The sequence below is a fragment of the Eschscholzia californica genome, unplaced genomic scaffold (genome assembly GCF_041429995.1).
Source record: "Eschscholzia californica isolate CP2 unplaced genomic scaffold, dmEscCali1.0.p SCAF_5, whole genome shotgun sequence".
Lineage (NCBI taxonomy): Eukaryota > Viridiplantae > Streptophyta > Magnoliopsida > Ranunculales > Papaveraceae > Eschscholzia > Eschscholzia californica.
In genome coordinates, this window is record NW_028238472.1 from 10,911,344 (window position 1) to 10,920,168 (window position 8,825).

Sequence of the window (8,825 nt, forward strand, 5' to 3'; positions counted from 1 at the left end):
AGCTTGAAAGGGAGAGATGATGTCTGGCAGAGTAATCTCCAAGCGGTTAGCCAAAATTTTGGTGATAATTTTATATGTGGTGTTGAGCAGACTAATAGGCCTGAAATCTGCAGTGGATTGTGGGGATTTGGTTTTGGGGATGAGACAGATATGAGTGTGGTTGGTGGAAGGCGGAAGAGAGGAAGACTGAAAAAAGGCTTTCACCAACTGGACCACATCATCTTTCACCGTGTCCCAGTTGGATTGGTAGAAGAAAGGGGGGTAGCCGTCCGGCCCGGGGGCCACTTCGGGTTTAAGGGAGAAAGTAGCTTTTCGAATTTCATCATCATTAGGAGCCGCCACTAGGATTGAATTCTGTGAAGTAGATATTTGTTTAGTGAACAAGAGTTTAATGGCACTAGGGGCCGCTTGGGATGTGGAGGTGGAGATTTTCCCCAGGTTGAAGGTGAAGATGTTGTAAATCTCTTAAGTATCAGAACACCACGAGTTATCTTCTCTCTTTATGGTGGTGATGTTGTTTTTTCGGTTTCTGGTGATGGCTTTGGCATGGAAGAATTTGGTATTTCTGTCTCCCAGCTGGACATGAGCCACTCTGGACTTTTCCTTCCAAATGCTCTCTTGAAAATTGTACACCTCTTCCAGCTGGGACATCAGAAGTTGGAGGGTTTCATGGTTATATGTGGACTGAATGAGAGATGTAAGGCTTTTGATTTTTTGCTCGACATGACCAAAGACTCGCTTATTCCACTGAGACAGCTTAATGGCTAGGTGATTGAGTTTTTGTTGGATCAGGTAATGGTTCTCACTCCAGTTTTCACGAATAAAGCTTTTGCAATCTGGGTGGGACATCCAGGTTCTGATAAATTTGAAAGGTTTTCTGCCCACAGAAGAAGGGGGGTTGGTGGAGAGTAAAATAGGCAAATGGTCCGATCCCACCCCTTGTAGGTGATTAATTTTAGAGTGAGGGAAGAAGTAGAGCCACTGCAAGTTACCAATAGCTCTGTCAAGACGCTCTTGAATCAGATTGCCATGAAATTGACGATTGGACCAGGTGTAAGGGGATCCACTGAAGCCTAGGTCATGAAGGCCGAGCTCGTGGATAATAGATGAAATGTGTTTGGCCTTAGAAGATAGGGGTTTGGGAGGGCCGCTTTTCTCGGATGGATGCATGATGGTGTTAAGGTCTCCGATAACTAGCCACGGGGTAGGGGATGTCGGGAAACAGATCTGAAGAGTTTCCCAAGGCTTAATTTTATCCTTGTTATACGGGCACCCATAGAAGCAGGTTATCAGAACTTTATCCGAAGACTCAGTGAGGTTCAAGGACGCGTGGATAATGTTCTGGGATGCATGGAGCACGGTTAGGTCAATGTTTGGGTTCCAAAAAAGGGCCAGGCCACCACATTTGTTGATAGGTTCCACCGTGAACTTCTTGTAACTTTTATGTAGGTTGAGCAGTCTATCTATATTCATATTCATACATTTCGTCTCAGAAAGAAAGACAAGGTCTGGGGAGTGTTCTTTGATCATGGTCCAGAGATGTTTTCTGTTGAGATAGTTTCCGCAACCTCTAACGTTCCAGGACAGCAAAGAGAGAGGGTCTGTGTGTGTTGGGTAAATAGAAGTATGGGTGGGTTCAGATCTATGGTTAGTGGAGTGAGGATTCATCGAGTCAGACCTAGAGAGATCCATAAAGAGAGGAAAGAAAGAAAGAAAACCAAGAACCAACTAAAACCGATAAACCGAAAAACTAGTGTCAAACAAAAGCAAACAAGGCCCGCCCCTAAAAAGAGGCGCCCACAGAACAGCAAAATACAGGACCCTGACTAAGCTGGAGGCGCCCCCACTGTATAATGGCACCTCCGACAGACAAGGCTCCGGTACACTATGCCAGAGAAAACAAAAAGGTGGGGATCACGCCACCACACGAACCACCTGAGGGTTCTATTCTCTTGCAGGTGTACCAGAACTAACAACAAGACAAAACCACTAAACGACTACAAGAGAAACAGCAGAAAAAACAACAAGACAAAGAACCAAACAGACGCAGTAGACTAGGCTGGTGGTCTAGAGGCACCCTCCTCTCCATGAGCAGTGATGATGTCAAGGCTTTGGTACATGACATTGGACTCCTCAAGCAAATGGTTGGCTTCTTCCTCGGCTAACAGGCGAGCACGAAGTGGTGGGGAGTGGGGGGAATCATCAGAAGAACTTATTGACAAGTGGGAAGAGCTAGATCGCACTCTCTTGCCAGTGTTCGAAAGCCTTAAACTAACATGGTTGTGGGCCTGGACAGGTGATGGTGGTGGAGCCCTGAGTACTGGTTCTTCCGGAATGAAACTCTGGGGGTCTTCTTCAATATCTTCCATTGGTTCGTAGCTCGAGTCGTCATCATCATCCGAATGCAGAACTGGAGCAATCCCGGGACAGTGGCCAAGAGGGTGCTCCAAGATCCTACAGGTTTGGCAAATAGCTCCCGGGAACTTCTGGTAGCTAATGTTGATGTTGCATTCTCTATCAGCAAAAAGTAGGTTGATGACGGCTAGGAGAGGGGTTCGAACATCGTACATGAAGTGCACCTTGATGACCTTGTTGTTGATAAAACCTAAGCTCCTAGGTTTTAACTCAATTATTTTGCCCATCCTTTCAAAGATAACATCTAAATCCTCCTTGTTTTGAATGGCCAATGGAAGCTTATACAAAGTACACCACATCGGTTCAAAAAATAGATCATCAACTGCTTCATTAAGAGGGAGTTCTACTTGATTGAGAACCAGGAGTCTACCCCTCATAATCCAAGGTCGACCTGCGTTGATAGTGTTTAGGACAAAGAGGCTCTTCGGTTTTATTAGAAAGGTGTTAATAGGTCCCTCCACAGAGGAGTAGAAGCAATCACGAAAGAAGACAGTAAGGGGGTATAACATCCGTCGGAGTTGAGCTAGTGATGCTTCTTCCGGACAGCACCACCTAGCTACAAAGCCCTCGGATGTCTCTTGCAGTTCATGGTTGGTGGAGGGTTTTTGATAACGCAGTGAAAGATGGCCTCTAGGAGAAATGGCGAAGTGGGTTGCCATGAGAGTGGATGTAATAACAGTAGTGGAGAGAGGAGTGATGAGGTAAGGGAGAGAGGAGAAAGGTTTGGAAGAAGATGGGTTTGAAGCAGATCTAATTAGGATGTATATGGGGAGAAACAGGAGGGTCCAAGTGAAGAAATCACACCTAAAAATAGCATGCATGCTCATGGATTGGTTGGGGCCGACCACCTTACCTGTCTACTCGTCGGACAAGACGCTTGACATCCCGAAGGGAAAGAGAAGACGCCGAGAGAAGAAAGAGAAGTACAGAAAAACCGAAACGACAAGAAAGACTCACCAATAAAAGAAGAAAACAGGAGAGAAGACCAAGAAAGGACAAAGAAGATGAAGGGTTTCCGAGATGATATACCTTAATGCGATTTTATGCGTGAGTTGTAGATTCTCGGGGTAGCTGCCGACCTGCTTTGAATGGGACCTCGAGCTGATGTACCACCAACGGCCGCCACTTCCTTAAAGGACTGGTGAAGGTTGCATGCAAGTAATAATGGCGAGTCTTTAAGATATCCCAACTTCGATTGGGTGGAGAACTAATCGCTCGACAGAGAGGTTATGATTATCCTCTGTCGTGATTAATGTGGTAAGGAGTTGCTGATTCCCAAGGCTGAGTGGCGTGAAGAAGATGATATTAGGGTTTAGGTGAGTAGTGCTGGTGCGGCAGAGAGTGGAAAGGGAAGAAGAAGGGCTGACGTCACCCGGACCTTCTCTCACCTCAAAAAACTCTCTCTTATAAAATATTGCTAAACATTAACCTATTATAGCCAAAAACATCTCCATATATCTTCACCTATTCCATAAATGGGACTTCAACATTTACTCATCCTCAGTTGAAATCTTACTTAGATTTGTAAAATCTATTGTATTTGTAGTTATAAGTAATAATAAAATATGTTAGAGAGACATGATAATTTAGCATTTAAATCTATAGGTAAATATTACATATGAAATTTTACAGAATTATATCGAAACAGACAAAAAAGAGGACTCAGCTAGGAAAATAACAAACATTTAATAAGCTAAAACAAGTTGTCTCCAGGTCAAATAAGTTATACTCCGTTTTTTAAATTTCAATTTAAAATTTGTCCTTTTATGGGTCCACCGGAACATTTTCAACTTTAAGAAAGAAAAGTTTAGGATACATAATAGGAAAATCTTACTGTTTAAAAAAAATCTAAGTCAAAGTTCTAACTTATCACTAATTGCACCCGCTCCAAGATTTCGAAGTTGTTGGCACATAATAAGTCGCAAATCTTTCAAAATTTTATTTAGTCGAATTTCAACTTTCTCTTTAATTGTACTGGTTCCAAGATTTCCAAATTAAAAAGGAACATCATTTTGCGCAGATAACAGAAAATCTTCTGTTTTGATTTGAAATTCATGGAACATTTAATTTTGGGATCCTGCTTTCCTCTGAGAATCATGCGGATAACTTTTGCGCAGATAACAGAAAATCTTTATATAATGCCCAATGCTTCTTGTTTTCATTCACACCCATCTTGTTCTCCTCATTCTTCTCTATCTGACTCGCTTCTTTTTTTCTCTAAAACTTTTCTCCCTTCTTAGTTAACTACGGAAAAATTGACTGAAGGAGTAGTATACATGAAAGGAAGTGAGTGAAGATCAAGGTTTGCTTCTTTTTTTTTGTAATTCATTGGTTTTCCTTGTTTATCCTATTATATTAATTGTATTTGTTAGATTAATTTGGGTTAGCATTTTTTGTTACTTCTCGATCGAAAGTGTTAGATATGCATGGGCAATCATTGCATGGGCAATCATGCTCCAATAACCCTCTCACCCTTTTCCTTTATATCAAAGTGAAAGTTAAATTCCGAGATTTCAAGGTTAGATAAGAAAAGAATGTATTTCGTATTATGTGCCTTAAGTATATTAGAAACTACTATTGTCTAAACGTTACCAATTTGAAATTGTACATCTTTTTAAGATAATGAAAATTTATATTTGTAGGTTTGGTTACTGTTGCAATAATGAAAATTTATATTTGTAATTTTGTTTACTGCTGCAATAATGGAAATTTATATTTGTAAATTTGTTTACATTTGCAATAATATTCAGATTTAAATATAATAACACTAATGTTTTACTCTGAAAAGAAACACGAGTTTTTTTTTAATAATTAAAACCATTATACTATATATGAGTAATTTTTAAGGGTCTAAACATTGTTTCGATTATCTTATGTATTCTTTTCTTCTTATGGTCAAGAGGTATTTTGACCTCACAGACCTTTTTTTCAATACACAGGTGTAGTTCCAGAGGTATTTTGACCCCACAGACCTTTTCTAAGGGTCTAAACATTGTTTCTCATATGAAGAAAATGTCTACAATCAAATTTGAGCTTCTAGAAGCTTCTTTTATAGTTGTTTCCCGAATAATGAGATCACGGATTCGATTCCAGCTTACATTCTCTACAAACGTCAACTCTCAGGTAGTGTGTACCAAACTTTTACGTCTCACCAAATGCCCCAAAAGAATCATTGACAAGTGAATAGCATTATGTTTAATAATGTCATTCAAGCCTTGGTTCTAAATCCCAAATTTCCGAAAACCTGTATCGAAACAGACCTACATCACTACACCTATACCGATGGGGATAGTTTGAGATTCTTTGTACGTAATTCGAATCAAAATATGATTATCGTAATTTATGTGCAGAAAATGGTAAATGGGGGGAAGAGTTGACTGGTTGTCTGTATTACTTCCGTAGTTGATCCCAGACGAGCGCTTCTCATTTTTGTAAAGAACTAGTAAGCATGTTTTCCAATAAAAACGAATGGTAAATTTTCCTCTTTTGCTTTTTACTTTTGTTCTAAAAGATTTTAAAACGTTTCCATTTGCACAGGTTTACTCCAAGCTGAACCAATTTGATTCTCTTCTTGTTAATCTCCATAGAGAGGTTCTTAGGAACTCTAGAGGGAAAGAACCATTTGGGCGAAGAAGGGATTTTGGTATGGAGAATGCCTTGCATGTATGGGATCATCTTAATCTACAAAATGTACCAATAACGGTTGCAATGTTCACTCATTATTGTTCTGACTATAATGTCATTAGTGGTGGATTTAAACCGGATCAAATATCAATATGTCGACGAGTAACTTGGGTTTGAGGAGAGAAGTTAATATTTCGTTTTTTCCTATATAGAAATGTCCCTTTTTAATTTTGTACCATCGAATGTACTTGTACAATCATTTTCTCTTGAAATATGTAAGAAGAAATTTGAAAACATAGAAAAAATGTACAATTTTTCTACGATAAATTCAGTATCAATCTTACTAAAGTTTTTAAAAAATATTTTTCGAATTTAAAGCTAAAACGTTTATCGGTTGTAACCAATGTTTCACTCACAGAACCGTGAGAGTTTGATGGTTGAAGTCCAAATTAAGCATTAACTAAATCAGTATTTACCATTTCAATTCATTTTCTAAATCAAGTCAAATCATTTAAATCACAATCTGTTTCAAACTAAATATATTTTCAATTCATTACCAAAATTAAACAGAAATAAAATGAAAATTGAGTCTTAATTAAACTAATACAAGTAAAAAGAGGGGAAAATTGGATAGCTAATAACAGTCGTGAGTTTGCTTGCTAAGACAATTTAGACAGAACGATAATCGGCGGAGACTTGGGCTATTTATTAGTTGCAAACCAAAATTAGCTTTCTCCTAAAGCATTCATTTTCTATGTCTTGAGCAATTTGATTGTAAATTATTTAAAAAGGATAACTTTTGATAATAAAACACTAAGGTTACTTTAATCATAGAGCATAACCTTACATAGGTTATCTTGTTAAGACATTAATTGTTGTTATTCTAAAAGCTAAACAAGAAGGTTAGACAATAATTACTTTGTTAAAAATTGAAGGAATTTATCCATCTCCATATACAAGAAATTGAAGTCTCTTCTTGCTGATAAAGAGAAAGGTCTATTTCTTTGAGGGAATTTGTTCTCTCTTTCTCCTTTGTTTCACGTGAAACTCTCATAAGTTGTGGATGCATTAAGAAAAGGAACATGAAGAGGATAATCGGAAAGGGGCAGAACTAGTAGCTTACATGGTGGCGACACCCAAAGATCTTGCTTTTTGAGAATAGTTCAACAATATGGTTGTCCACTTCATGAATCCGGAACTTGAGGAATTGTTTCAAATGAAGCCGAGACCGGGGGAGGTATATAACCACCAGAACACTACTAAACACGTGCCTGAAGAAAGGAAAATCAATAGAGCCTCATGTTGAGCAAATGAATAAACTCATTGCAAGACTAGAAAAGCCAGGTGATCCATTCTACCAAAAGTTGGTTGTCAATATGATCCTTTATTCCCATCACGATGGTTTCAGTCTATTCAAGACGAACTATGAAATGAATGGATGGAATAAGTCCTTAGAGGAACTTCATGCAATGCTCATAACAACTGAAAAGATCAGAGTGGAACCAAAGAACGAGGCTATGATGGTTCAAAAGGATAAATGGTTAAAACGGAAGAAGAAGAAGAAGAAGAAAATAACGTCCAAATGAAAAGGCAAACAAGTTGTTGAAGCCATGGCCAGGGTTATTCCTTCTGAGTCCCGGTGTTTCTACTGCGATGGCGAAGGCACTAGAAAAGAAACTGCTTTAAGTTCCTAGAGGATGAGAAGAACGGAACAGTGGTTTCTGGTTTAGGTATAAACAATAACTGTTAATTTAACAAATACTATCCCATTTCGGTATATGATGCCTAATGCTCTTATCATTATGAATGAACAGGAGCGACTGCGAACTGAGTGTTTGACTAAAGGAGAAAAGATCCAAGAGGGAGCAGAAGCCAAGCTTGCTAAGGATGCTGAAATGGATTGAAGTCTTCTTTGGACACTACTCTAGATTAAATTTATTTTTCTAGTTGAACATCATCTCTGTACTAAGTATTATGGAGAGTCAATAAAGATGTTTATTTCTATATTGAGATGTCATCTTTATTTTTCCGTTCATAAGGTCCAATTTTTCTTCTGTTTTGACCTTGTTTTATCATCTGCCATTGCTTCCCCCCCGTAACTTCATAACAACAGTAGCAAAGCAATGTTGTGTTATTGTTAACATAACCCTAGGCTTACTAATGCGATTTCCTTGACTTACTACGCATGTTCTGAATGATCGCTTCCTGCATTGACAAAAATAAGTTGGACCTATTCTAGGATGACTTAAATGACTAACTCCCTCTGGAAAATAAAACCCAAGTTAGTCCTGTATAAAAAGTTCAGAGTAATTTTCGAATTTTAGCTCTGTCCATGGTCATTGCTTTCGCTACTAGGGTTGTAGGTTAACTAGGACTTCTCCTTGGGCCCCTGGTCGTCGCTCTCGCTACCAGGGATGTTTCTTCGGCTTGATCCCGACTAGTTTAACTAGGACTTCTCCTTGGACTCCTGGTCATTGCTCTCGCTATCAGAGTTGTTTCGTCTGCTTGGGCACGACTAGTTTAACTAGGACTTCTCCTTGGACCCCAGGTCGTTGCTCTCGCTACTAGGGTTGTTTCCTCGGCTTGAGCACGACTAATTTAACTAGGACTTCTCCTTGGACCCCTGGTCGTTGCTCTCGCTACTAGGGCTTTATCGTCGGCTTGAACACGACTAGTTTAACTAGGACTTCTCCTTAGGCCCCCAGCAGTCGCTCTCGCAACCAAGGTTGTTTCGTCGGGTTGAGCACGACTAGTTTAACTAGGACTTCTTCTTAGGCCCCTCGTTG